Source organism: Nycticebus coucang, chromosome 6 (assembly GCF_027406575.1).
Source record: "Nycticebus coucang isolate mNycCou1 chromosome 6, mNycCou1.pri, whole genome shotgun sequence".
Taxonomy (NCBI): Eukaryota; Metazoa; Chordata; class Mammalia; order Primates; family Lorisidae; genus Nycticebus; species Nycticebus coucang.
The window spans coordinates 111622495-111636909 of record NC_069785.1 but is presented as its reverse complement, the minus strand read 5'-3'; the positions used below and the strand labels follow the sequence as shown (position 1 = coordinate 111636909).

Genomic DNA, 14415 nt, shown 5'->3' with positions numbered 1-14415 from the left:
GAAACTATCCATGTTGGAATAATATAGAAACAGGAGGAATAAATAGTAATCAAAGTCTGATTTTTATAAAAGTATACACATGGCCATTGAACTAGTCATTGTTCCCTAACTTCCTTGCTGTTGTAACTGCTTAAAGATACTATCCTCCCAAGGTTGTGCCTCCCCCCCACTTATTTTTATAGATAACACACTGTTGTTGTGCCTCCCCCCTATTTTTATAGATAATACTGTTGTTGTAAATCCTAAGACTTGTGGTTCTATAGATAACATTGCTGTTGCTACAAATCCTAAGACTGGTCTTTGAGGTATTTCTCATACTCTGCATGGAGAGTTGCCTACTGACGCTAACTTACTGTGCTACTAGTTGTATAAAGATAATGAATGGCTGTGTTACTAGTTTATGTATTAGTATTCTATACTTTTTATTGTTATTTTAGAATATACTTCTACTTATAAAACAAAACTATAAAGGACCTCAGGCAGGTCCTTCAGGAGGTATTCCAGAAGAAGGCATTGTCATCATAGGAGATGACAGTCTATGCCTGTTATTGCCCCTGAAAGCCTTCCAATGGAACAAGATGTAGAGGTGGAAGTCCACGGCAGTTATGATCCTGACCCTGTGTAGACCTGGGCTAATGTGTTTATGTCTTTATTTTTAACAACAACAACAACAAAACCTTAAAAGTGGATAGATGTGGGAAAGGATCCAACAACATTGAAACCCTCTACCCAGGAAACCTCCCAACTGAGAAGATAATATCTGTGACTTAATTCTGTAAGTTCATCCCTGGCCAATCAGCAGACCCAATTCCCCAGCTCTTTGCTTGTCTGATACAGAGTTTTCCCCACTCAGGGCTAGACAGGGAACCCCATTTTCTAGGCCTTGGCAATTTCATGTAAGCTGGGCCTCTTCTGAAATAGATGCCCTGCCATTTTTTCCCCAGAGCTGGAGGGACTGCATTCATTTGTTAATACACTCATCAACATTGAAAAGGTGTCTTCCATCTATCAACTCCTGTACAAATGTAATTCTCAAGACAAAAGACACATGCAGAGATTCCCATTTGGGTCTTTGCCTCTGTCAGAACCTCTGGTGATTTTTATTCCTTCTATATTCCTTTCTATCTAATGAATCCTATCTTACCAGTGATCTGTGTGGTCTGTGGGTTCATTCATTCTTCTAATCTCCAAGACCAAGGACCTACTGCAGAAAAAAATTCTACCAACAAAACCACCCTTAAAAACTTTAGCCCCGAAGATATCAAGGAGTTGGATTTGAGAAATTACTCCTGGCATTCTTGCCTGACATTTTACAAAATAAAGCTTTTTCTCCACTGCAACCCCTGCTGGGTAGATTGGCCTTCACAGGGCAGTGGGCAAGAGACCTGGTTGGGCTATAACAATAACCCCTCTCCAGTCTGTCAAGGGAAGTGAGATACTCATGTACATAAAGAGGTATGTATAGAGGTTGAGCTAGAGAGGCTGTGAACTTGGCAATGCAAGAAAATGAGACTGAGTTGCTATGTTGAATACTAAAAGGTTGTATAAAAGTCAACGTCATAAATATGAGATCCCTGCCAGCTTTCTCCCACTCAACTCCCCAAACAGAGGCAATCAGCATACTACTCCTCAGGTAGGATAAGAGAGGACTTATGTCTTAGGAAACCAAGCAACTACCGACACGTGTAGCTCTCCCCCAGTGAAGCCTTAGCCCCCAATGCTGTGATGAAGCAAGTGGTCAACAAGTACTACTCGGTCACAGAGAGCATTTTAGGGCCTCAATTTTAAATATGAACAGATAACCAAGGATTACCATAAAATCAAGGGAAATTTCTAACATGAATTATAGAGACCTCAAAGCAATGAAAGAGAAAAAGGGGGGAATTTGGAAGAAATAGAGATAATGAAAATAGGAGAAAACTACCAAAACATCATTATTAATTTTCATAGATACAAGAAAAATATTATATAGATGAAACAGGAAAGAGAACTCATTAAAAGAATAAGAAAATGTTCTTGAAAAATTTATAAGGATATTAGAAATAAAAGACAAAGTTGAAGAAATCTTCCAGATTTGAGGGAATCTGACAGAAGAAATTGTCAAAAAGATGAAAAATCACAAGGAAAAGGTTTAACATCCACAAGAAAAAGAAAAGTGAAAATGTCAGTGAAGAAATTATCAAATAACACAAGAAGCTCCAAGAACTAAAGAACACTGGTGAGGTAGGCTCAAGGTCAAAAGGACCCACAAGGTACTCAGCTCCTTGAATAACAAAAGATCCTCACCAAGGCACATCATGGTGAGATTTTACAAACAAAATTTTCCAGAAGGGGAATGGTAACAACCATGTTACACAGAAATGACCAAGAATCAGAGCCATTCAATTTGTCAAGAGAAACATGGAAACAAACAATTTCTTATTTAAATGTAAATAAGAAAGAATTATTTAGCTAAAATATTAAATGTGGGGGAAGAATAAAGACAATTTCAGACATACAAGTCTTCCACGGTATCTGCCAAGCATGCCCTTTCTGGAAGCCTGGGAAGGAAGCATTCCACCAAAATCAAAGTGGAGAATGAGAAAGACCCTGCACCCAGGAATCAGAAAATCCCACACGGGAAAAAGATGATTCCTTAGGATCATGGTGAGTGGAAGTCTCTTAACAATAATCCAACCAGCATTCCAAAGGACTGAAGAAAGGACTACTTCCGTGAAAAAACTGGAATGGACAGATTATTTGACATCTATAATTGTGTGGGGGAAGTATTCACAGTTCCATTGGCTGGGGGTAATCTGTGATATGCACAATAGAAAAGCAGCAAATAAAAACAGTTCAGCCACTAATTCTCAAGAAAACAAAAAGTTGTACAAATAAAAAAGATGTAATAAGTTGTAAATAAAATTTACAGTGTCAAAATAAGCATTGTATATTTATTTAATCAAAATAGTGATATTGGGAGAACTGAGGAAGGAGAAATGTAAGAATCTAATATGAATGTTAGAATCTTCATTTCTTCATAAGAAAATCAGTAGATTTGGTACTTTAAATATATTGAGCAATAGAAGTATAAACAGTTATTTAGAATTAAAGTGGAACACACCAGAAGAAACAGTTAAAAGAATTAACTGTTTCTGGAAAACAGAAATCTGGAATAGAGATATATTAGGGCTTGAGGACTGCAGTTTTCCCATTATAAGTCCTGTGGTACTATGATGTTTTAAACCATGTGTTTTTACTTTGATACAAACAAAACAAATTTTATTTTATTTATTTATTTATTTTGCAGTTTTTGGCCGAGACTGGGTTTGAACTTGTCACCTCCAGCATATGGGGCCAGCGCCCTGCTCCTTTGAGCCACAGGCACTGCCCCAAAACAAATTTTAAAATGATGCCATAGGGCAGTGTTTTCAGCACAGGCAGAGGCACCAGCTGCCTCTTAAGTTAATGGCCCCATGCGGAGGTACACGTATGTAGCTACAGGAGGCTGAGGCAGGAGGATTATGGAGCCCGGGGATTGAAGGTTGTAGTGCACTATGACAATCACGCCTGTGAATGGCCACTGCTCTCCAGCCTGGCAACAGAGTGAGACCACATCTCACATAAAAATAAAAATAAATGAAGAAACTAAGGCTTACGAAATTAAAGAGTTGGCCTGCAACAAGTGAACACATTCACAACAGCCCAAGCTACTTCTAGAGCAGACTACACTTTGCATATGTGTGTTGGATTTGACATAGAGGAAGATGCATGGAAAATATTTACTAGAAATGTGGAAGAGTTTGAATTAACAAATGTTGACATGGTTTTGTTGGAGGCTTTTGACGGTTCATCTGCCTGCTGTCCAGCAGCATGACAACACCCAGAGACAGCAGGGTTGACAGCAGAGCAAGAGATCATTCCACATAGTGCTAAACAGGGAGATGGGAGGAATTTCTCAAATCCACCTCCCAGAGAACTGGGGAGACAGGATTCGTAAAGATGGTTTGGTGGGCAGAGCATTAGGCAATCAGAGCCCACTAATTGGCTAGCTTGGAGAAAAACCATCAGTCCTTTGGTGTGGGCTGCTGCTTGGGTGGGTCAGTCACTCTACCCCATGCAGGACCCAGAAGATACCTCAGAAAGTACCTGAGGTTCCAAACAGGTGTTGTTATCTATGGGGAAAAGTTAAGCATCTTTATGACTACGAGCTGTGCCCTTTCAAGTAGCAATTATAGAGAAGCAAACAAGTAGAGAGAGACTAACTATTCATCAAGCAAAATAGGGCACAGTGGCTGATTATTATTATTATTTTAGCTAAGGCTGCTCCTTTGCAGAGTTTTGGGACCCTCATGCGAGTTCCTGCCTTGCATCTCTTTATCAATTTGTTAGGGAAGTTTCAGCGCAAGGTGACGTGTGCTTATTAGCTAAAGGAATGTCCAAGTCACTTGATATAGTAATTCTGAATCATCTGTTTGGGACCAAAACTAATAGGAGTACATATGTGGCTTTCCTGAAGATTGCACTGGACATAGCAAGAATATTCTTGTCACAAATCCTCAGCTTGAGAACATTCAAAGTCCACAGAATGAAAAATCAAGGTAGATACTATTGCAGAACTGTGATCTGACCAGTCAACAACATACAAATTTCATAAAAAGACATCAGTGAACACTGAAATAAACCTAAATCAACTTCCTTTTTTGTAAGGGTCTATGGCACACCTTTTGGGTATGGGACACAACTACAAGAGAGACTCTACCTGACAAATGCAAATATTGTAACCTAGTTGTTTATAACTTCACATTAACTGGAAATAAAAAATAAAAATCTCCAAAAGACAAAAGCAACTTAAAACCTAATTAAAATAAATTAAAATTTTGTTTACTAAAAAGTGCCACAAATTATATCTTACCCAGGGATATAATAAATGGTATATTAGTAAAATATTGATTACATTTGAGTCTCACTATGTCACCATAGATACAGTGCCGTGGCATCACAGCTCACAGCAACCTCAAACTCTTGATCTTAAGCGATTCTCTTTCCTCAGCCTCCCAAGTAGCTGGGACTCCAGGTGCCGGTCACAATGCCTGGCTATTTTTTTTTTTTTTGTTGTTGTTGTTGTTGCAGTTGTCCTTGTTGCTTAGCTGGCCCAGGCCAGGCTTGAACCCGCCAGCCTCAGTGCATGTGGCTGGCAATGTAAACACTATGCTATGGGTGCCAAGCCTGATTACATATTTTTAAAAGATCATTGTCTTTTAGAGACACATACTGACACACACACACATACACATATATATATATAACATTTTCCAAATAAAATGTTACCCTCCCCCCAAAAGGTGCTACCCACAAAATTGAGAATCACTTTAAGTATCCTGGGCATTTTTCTTTTTTACAGGATATGATGATTATCCTGAATTTGTTCATAAGACTTTAAGGCCAGTCTTACTCTTTGGGAGACTATGAAACAATGAAAAGGAATTTGGTATTGAACCCACATCATTTCCAAGACTGACTTAATTTTCTTACAGTCGTTTTGAATCTGCTAGTCTACAGCAACCAGTATACTGCTAGGTATAGTCATTTTAAAGATAATTACTTATTAGGTGGGTGTGGTGACTCACACCTGTAATCCTAGCACTCTGGGAGACCGAGATCGGTGGACTGCTGAGCTCAGGAGGTTAAGACCAGCCTGAGCAAGAGTGTGACCCCATCTCTACTATAGAAAAAACTCACTGGACATTGTGGTGGGCCCCTGTAGTCCCAGCTACTCAGGAGGCTGAGGCAGGAGGATTGCTTGAACCCAGGAGTTTAAGGTTGCTGTGAGCTATGATGATGCCATGGCACACTCATAGCTCTCACCTAGGGCAAGAGAGTGAGACTTGGTCTCAAAAAATAAAGTTACTTATTGAGCTTTTTTCTTAGTAGTACAAAATATAATAGTGTATATCAATGACACCTTAGAGTTAGTGAAATGATAGCTGAGTTGAACAGAAAAATGTTACAATTAAAATACTACATACTCGGCCGGGCATGGTGGCTCACGCCTGTAGTCCCAGCGCTGTGGGAGGCCAAGGCAAGTGGATTGCCTGAGCTCAGAGGTTCAAAACCCATATGAGCAGCAGTCAGCCAGAGTAAGACCCCGTCTCTACCAACAACATCAAAAACAGCCAGCACCGCAGGAGAAAGAAGAAAATCAACAAAAAAGGAGTACTTAAAACAAAGATGAACAAGCACACTCAAATTAAAAATAAAAAAAATTAAAAAAAAAATACTACATACTCTAACAATGCTTCCTAATTTTATAGATGTTTGAATGAAGGAAAAAAATTGCCTCTTAGAATTGATGAAACACAGTATTTATTTTCCTGAAAAGTACCCTGTCATATCCCAATCCTTCATCTCCGTACTTAATCAATCTTTAAAATCAGTGGAGCAGTATCTCGAGTTTGTCAGTAGTGTCCCCACTTAATCCCACTTGTCTCCAGAGCACTAGTTTGAAAATACCAACTTTGTATGTTTCTCCTTCTGTGCAAAGTCAAGCAAGATGCCTTGTTCCATAAAAACTCAGAGGATGAATAAACATTTCCTTTTGCACCATCAGAGTGCTGTGTGCTCAGTAGGTGCGCTCACAGGCTAATCTGCCTGTGTAGACAAGGACTTGCACTCTGTACCAGTCAAGGTTTATCACTGCAAGGAACAGAAACTCATTCTATTTAAACAGAAAAGGAATGTATCTGAAGGAATCTGCAAAATGTCCAGGTAGAAAACTGGGTTTAAAGGCTATGTAGCCAAAACTAATGCTTAAAATGCTGACACAGAACTGGCCCCACAAGTATACTGCTACTGCCACCACTAGGCCCAGACTGGAGCTGGCTCCACTGCCCCTCCAGCAGGGGTACTGCCAACTGGATCATCTGGTTACTAGGGCAGAGCCTATAGTACAGGGATGTTTGGGAAGGGAAGCATCTGGCACTTTCAGCCTTGATAGTGGGGAGTGGGCTCTGCCTCGTAATGTAACAAAGTCCCTGTGATAGTTAATTTTTTCATCAGCTGCAGAGGGATGCCTGATTAAACAGTATTTCTGGGTGTATCTGTGAAGGTGTTTCTGGAGGAGACAGGCATTTGAACTGGCAGCCTCCTTAACTCAACTGCCTTCCCAGTGTGTGGACATCATTCAAAACACCGAGGGCCTGAACTGAATGCTTGCTCCTGCTGCCTTGACGACCAACATGCGGCAACAGGCACACTCTGCTTGGCATAAGTGTCAGTTACTTGGATGCCACAGTTTCACCTACTTGTCTACAGATTCCCACTCTGTCAGGCTTCAGCACAGAGACATCATCACAGCTCACTGCAGCCTTGAACTCTTGACCTCAGGCAATCTCCCACCTTGACTTCCCAAAGTGCGAGGATTACAAGCATGAGCCACTGTGCCTGGACATCTTCCTCATATTTCTTATAAGGATTCATGGAACCCCGGACCAAATCTGTGCATTCTAAAAGAAACGTGCCATAAAATAAGTAAAACACTTCTTCTTATAAAAAATTAAACATAAATATTCTATTGGAATATAGGTTCTTCAGAAAATATGGCTTCCAAATTCTGAAGGGTAGAATATTCCTATTCTTCTTTAAAAGAAAAAAGGAAGAATTGGACTTGTATAGTAAATTCATTCCGGAGACTGGCTCACATTTTAAATAATGTCAACTACTACAGTGAAAAAGATTTAGAGAGCAGAGTTTATGTCATTGGTGATATCTGTTAAACCAAAAAAACAGCTGTGGGATAAATAAATTATTAGTTTCATCATGAATGAAACCTTCCAAACATATGTCAGGTTTTCACAAACTACTGCACAAGGAAAAATAGAAAGGAGAGTTACAGCAGCTGAAATAAGCTCTTATAAGCATTCTAATTACCCAAGTCCTAATACCAATAATTAAAATGGAAACTTAGGTTTAAAAGCTATGTAAGGACCTTTGAATCTGCACTCATTAGATAGCTTGAGACTGATTTTTTTCAAAGGGCTTAATGAGCTCTCCTTAGGCATTTAACATAATCAACTCTGCTTTGCACCAAGAAGGCAAAGAATCGAATTGTGAATTATTTCATTGTCATCTAAGAACATTATATATAGTGCACAGACATTATACAAATTGTCCAATTTCATCGATAATTAAGTTATTTATCCCTGAGAACCACCATAACACTTAAAGTTTATTTATAGATACAGAGATTGGGGTTGGCATAACATTTTTTAATGTGCATATCTTCCATTTTATAGTACAAAAACTGATGTAAAATATGACTTGTTCACGGTCAGCACAAGTGAGTTGGAAGGTTAAAAGCTCCTGGGATGCAAGAACATATTGTCTTCAGAATCTTTAAATTTAGAGTATTTACTGAGGGCTTAAAATGTGAATTGAGCACAGTTTCAGTTAAAGCTGTTTCTGGGTGATAGTCCACATGAACTGTCATTAGATATTACTGCAGTGAGCTTTTCTTTAATAAGTGGTGTCTGCATGAAACCTCGCTGAAGACAAAACCTGTGGTCTAAATAAATGCCTTGAAATTTTAGCTGCAACTAATGTCCTTGATCGCTTTTCCCCCATATATTATCAGAATTAGAAGGCAGAACATGTTTGACAAATGCTGCAAAGAGGAACAGTACAAATGCCTGGAATAGAACTGTTTTCTGCTCTATTTCAAAGGATAAACATTTGGGAAGAAAGACTCTGAACTTCATCATTCTATAGTTTAGCACAGGATGATTTTTTTTTCATTGTTAAATCATAACTGTGTACATTAGTGCAATCGCCTGTACCCATTCTAAGATGCACCATAGATGTGGCCCCACCCATTACCCTCCCTCCACCAAAACCTCCCCCCTCCCTTGCCCTTCCTTGGCCCTTTCCCCATAGTTTTGTGCTATAGTTGGGTTATAGTCTTCATGTGAAAGCTACAATTTAGCTTCATAGTAGGGCTGAGTACATTGGATACTTTTTCTTTCATTCCTGAGATACTTTGCTAAGAAGAATATGTTCCAGCTCCATCCATGTAAACATGAAAGAGGTAAAGTCTCCATATTTCTTTAAGGCTGCATAGTATTCCATGGTATACATGTACCACAATTTGCTAGTCCATTCGTGGGTTGATGGGCACTTGGGCTTCTTCCATGACTTAGCAATTATGAATTGGGCTGCAATAAACATTCTGGTACAGATGTCTTTGTTATATTGTGACTTTTGGTTTTCTGGGTATAAACCTAGTAAAGGAATTATAGGATCGAATGGCAGGTCTATTTTTAGGTCTCTAAGTATTCTCCAAACATCCTTCCGGAAGGAACGTATTAGTGGGCTAGCGCAGGATGATTTTTATGAGTTCAAGAACGTATTGTAAAATATAAAATGGAAATTAAACCCCATATATGGATACTCAAACATTTCAGTCTCTTGTGAAAGGTAACCAGATTCTGTTGACAAATGTACGATCTAGAATGGCACTTAGTCATCAGTTGCTGGAGTTCTGCAAATAAACTGTTCTTTACGTGGACTGTATTAGTTTGATCTTCCTTGGATGCCTCTGATGCTGATCAATAATGAAAGCACCTTCTAGGTCTTCAAACACACAAATGTATGTGGTGTACTATTTTTTTTAATTAATTTCATTTGGGACATTCAGATGGTCATTTTCAGCAATGCTTTATCTGGAAAATGTACATTCTTTCCATCATCAGAATCTGCTTCCTTAAAGATAGCTGGAGCAAATATATAGTTAGATAGAGTAAACAATATTTGATAGAACAACAAAGTGTCTATAAGAAATAAGTTGGGGGATGCTTTAAAATAACTAAATGAATAGAACTGGAATGTTCCTAACACAAAGAAATGATAAATGCCTGACCTGAGAGATAGCCCAATTACCCTGATTGGATTAATTCACATTGTATGTCTGTATCAAAATATCACATGTACCCTATAAAGATAAAGAACTATTATGCACCCATAATAATTTTTAAAATTAAAAAAAAATTTTTAAAGATAGCTAAACAAAATCAGAAAATAATCATAATTTAATGACTTTTCCTCTTTGAAGTAGTAGATTTGCTAAAACCAATATATCTGCTTACCTTATTTTAGGAATGTGTGCCAGAAGAAGCAAGTGAATACTGACCAGCAGTGCAAATATTATATTTGAAAATCTACTTTTATACAAAAGTAATAAAACTTTTAAATAATATATTCCAGGGTTATGTGGTGATGACTTTTTTACCCATGGAGACATGACATCGTGGAAAGGGAATGAAGGGGCGCTGAAGGTTTGAGTCCAAGGGCAGATCACCTGGCACCTTAAATGCAATGAGATGCATCCACCCAAGCACCATGCACCATTTGCCCAACTGTACATTTGTCACTCTTAGAATTCCCCTTCCATTCCCATTGGCAACTATTTAAAATCTTCCTTTTAGAATTCCCTTCTCATTTCCCTCATTCTCAGCAGGCCACTCTGTCCTCTGATTAAGGCCATTAGAAAAATCCTTTACCTTCAAACTCCACTCCACTGTCCATAAACACAGGGGTTTCTTTTCTCCCAGGATAAGATCTCATTATCTTATTCACGACCAGCCAAGTCAAAACTGCTAGGCCTCTTCCTCCCTGAGTGGGAGTCAGGGTCTGTCCCAGGCTCCTGCAGAAGAGAATCTCCACCTCCAGCACATAACACACCATGGGCAAGTCCCACAGCTGCTGGTGCAGATCCCTCCCTTGCCCCCCTTCCCCTTTTCATCTTTGTATCCTTGGCACCTTTCATGAAGCCCAGAAAGCACAGGTGCTCAGCAAATATGTGCTGAATCTAAACTACTCACTTTAAAGCATGAGTTATATCCAAAGTTTAAAACAGAGCCGAGCTTGTCCCAGATTGTCTGCAGGACAGCATGGCATATGATTTCTGCTCCACTTTGTTTTTTCAACCCATAAGTGACCCAAAAAAGGAGGAATGAAACATTTCCAGTAACTAAGGTTGCCAGAAAAAAATACAGGCTGCCCAGTCTAAACTGAATTTGAGACAAACAACTAATTTTTAAAAAATATTATATCTTAAATATTGTACAGGATACATTTATATTACAGACAATTCACTGTTTTATCTGAAATTAAAATTTAACAGGACAGCCTGTATTTTTATTTTCTAAATCTGATTATCCTACCAGTGACTTTTTAAAAAATTCTCATAGGCCTCAGGGAATGCTTCCTCAGGGTACCTGGAAGTTTGTATCCAAACTTCTTGTTTATCCAGATTTTATGTTTGTTAAATGGTGCCAGGTTTCTTTCTGAGCATCTCAGAAACATACTTTAGGAAATGCTACTTATTATATAATGTTTATAATAACTATCAATAACATTATATAATGTTTATAATAACTATCAATAACTATCAAAGAATACTGTAATGTTCAAAATCTCTTGGAAAGCTAGTATTTATACATTTATTACTATGCCTGAGTTAACTTCTATCTGCATGTATCGATAATTAACAATTTTTGAAAATATCATTTTTCTTTTCTTTGTTTTTGAGACAGAGCCTCAAGCTGTCGCCCTGGGTAGAGTGCCGTACTGTCACAGCTCACAGCAACCTCCAATTCCTGGACTTAAGTGATTCTCTTGCCTTGGCCGCCCAAGCAGCTGGGACGACAGGCATCCACCACAAAGCCTGGCTATTTTTTGGTCGTAATTGTCATTGTTGTTTGGCAGGCCGGGGCTGAATTAGGACCCACCAGCTCTGGTGTATGTGGCTGGCGCCTTAGCCGCTTGAGCTACAGGCATTGAGCTGAAAATATCATTTTTCAATTAAATCAGCAAAACACAATAAGAGAAATAAGCAAATCTTTCATTTTGGGATTTCTTTTCTTCTTTAATCAAGCACAGCAGCAATACGTCCCGTCCTCACTAACAGGCCTGCAGAAGCAGCCTGGCAGGCGGGGGTGGAGCCTGTGATGTAACCACAGCAGGTCTTTGTTGAAAAAGCTTCCCCTAAACGTGAAACGTCTGCAAATTGAAGCACTTGGGCTTCACCGTGAATGGGCAGGCAAGAGAAAAGAGTTGTCTCAGCATCTTGTACTAGAGGCTGGAAATTTTGGTCCATAGAGGAATTCCTTATAGGTTCACAGAAAGGGAGAAACACGGGCTGTTTCTGCAAAGGAGGATCATCTTTAAATACCGACTGTTGTGTGTTACCAGTTTACTAGTTAGTGGTGCTGGTGCAATGGAAGTTATAAACCGAGGTGTAGGGACAGAAGCTGGACAGCCTGTCCCATTCCCGAAGGTTCCCTACACTAATGGGTTTTCTTCCAGTGTTCTGGACCATGAGGACGTCGTGCAGAGAAGACGTTCATTTCTTACTCCCATGATAGAGATTAAGAAGAGACAAACATCTCCCAAGGTAGAGAGTGTGCCTTTGCCGAAATTTCAACTGGCCTGGCCTCGGGGAGGTCCCTCTGGGAAGGGAATGACTAAGTCTGCCATAAGTATGTGTTGTCATAAGATGATAATGATTTCAGACGTTGATCCCAGTAAAAGCACACTACCTGCTCTCCACCATGTTGGCTGCACCAGCGAAGGACAATTGTCACGCTGCCCGCACGACACGCACTGCGCTGCGGAGACGCAGAACAAAGCCTGGGTGGCTGCCCGGAGCCGGCCTCTCCAAGTGACAGTCCCAATTTATGACACTAACCTAAAGCTCGGTAGGAGTCAGGAGTGTGTTTTTCCTCGTTGGTGGTTAAAGGGATGAAATGTGGAAAGCTCAGGGCACAGGTTGGGGCTTTCGCCTGCCTGCGCAGAGCAGTAAAACAGACATGCATATTTATTAAACTTGATCTGAAGCGAGCGAGCCTGCGAGGTCGTTCCTGAAATATTCATAAGGTGTGTTACCGGATTCGCCACTTAGAGATCGAGCAGCCACACGGCGCATGGGGGCAGTCGGCACCCACAGCAGCACCAGCACCCCCACCACACTCCGCTGCTCCGCGGCTGTCGCTTCCCACCCGCTGGTCAATCCCACCTGTCCGGGAAGGAGCTTCTCTAAAGCGCAGGGCGTCCCCGCAGGTGGCTCCTCTCGGCTCGCGGTCAGGAGGACCCCGGCCTGGTCCCACGGGCCTGGCTCTAGGGGCCGCAGCCCGCGAGGCACGGGTGCCCGGGACCCACCGACTGCGCGACCCGGCCAGGCCGCCCTGCGTCCCCGCCTCCCGCTTTGGCTTCGGCCCCGGGATCCCGCCCGCGGCGCTCTCGGAGGCGCTCAGTCGCTAGGCGACCACGCGGGCCGGGATGCGAACAGCCTCTCCCGCCCATCTGCAGCGCCGAGGGTGTCGGGTGGGGGAGAGGTCCACAGTCCGGGGGGACCCCGAGTCCCTGCACCAGGGAGTACGCGCTTTCATTCCTGTCCCCTCTGCCCGTTCCCGTTGTTGCGGCGGCCCAGACGCAGCCGCTGGCACCGACCCCCCGCGCGCTCGCGGCCGCCTCTCTCCTCTCCAAGGGCATTTCCTCTCGCCCTGCGGCTCCGCTCGGGTCGCCACTCACCTGGCCTCGGCGTCGGCCGCTCAGCACCCCCCGGCGCGGGGCGAAGCGGGCTCCATTCCTCCTCCCCAGGCTCCGGCTTGCGCTCCGTGGGTCCCCTCGCGGGCTGGACAGGGCGGCAGCGGCTGCCGCTCAGGCTGCGAGCGCGGGCGGGCGGGGCGGGCGGGAATCTGGGTCGCGCCGAGGCGAGCGCAGCTCAGCGCGTCGGGAGGCGGCCACGAGCAGCCGGGCAGGGTGCGCGGAGGTTCCCCCGGAGCCGGCGCGGGCGGCGACTGAGCATGCCCAGCCCGGAGCCGGGGGCGGTGCGGCGCGGGGCGGGGCGGGGAAAGGGTTAAATCTGCGGACCCCGCCGCGCTGACCCGGGGCGGGGGCGGCCGCAGAGGCCGGGTTTAAGGGCCCCGGCGTCTACCCCTGGGAGGCGCCAAGGACGGGAAGATGGTGAACCTGAAATGACCTGTCAGTGGGATTCCCAAAGAGTCCCTTCCCCGGGGAATTGTCCAGACGTCAAAGTTTGTTTTTAGTTCAGAGCCCCGAGAGCCTCCCAGCGCGGAGACCCGCCGCTCACCTGCCTCCGGCGCCTCCAGGCCTCGCCCGCCCTGCCCGGTACTGGACCAGTCGGGTCAAGTTCTCAAAGAGCCAGCTCTGTAATTAGGTGTAATTGAGAGATCGTGTCAATCCTCCCAGGTCCATATCTGTATTTCAACCTGGGCTTCAAAAACAATGCCTTAACCCCGGGGTTAATTATAATGGGACGTGTTGTAGGCTACTCGGGGAACACTGCCCCGCAAGACAACAGCACTGGCCCCAGAACCCACTTTCTACACACGCACAATCCTTGCCTTTGGGATTGTATTT

At 42.7% G+C, this 14415-nt stretch overlaps 1 protein-coding gene across 2 annotated transcripts in view; it reads right to left on the bottom strand.

The window, feature by feature from the left end:
• ELMOD1 (ELMO domain containing 1) overlaps positions 1–13814 on the bottom strand; it is a 68361-nt gene extending 54547 nt beyond the window's left edge. For both annotated transcript variants that reach the window (XM_053595679.1, XM_053595680.1), the window contains exon 1: positions 13564–13814. The gene's annotated coding sequence lies outside the window, so the exon portion shown is untranslated. The remainder of the gene's footprint in view (positions 1–13563) is intronic.
• Positions 13815–14415: the final 601 nt, after the last annotated feature.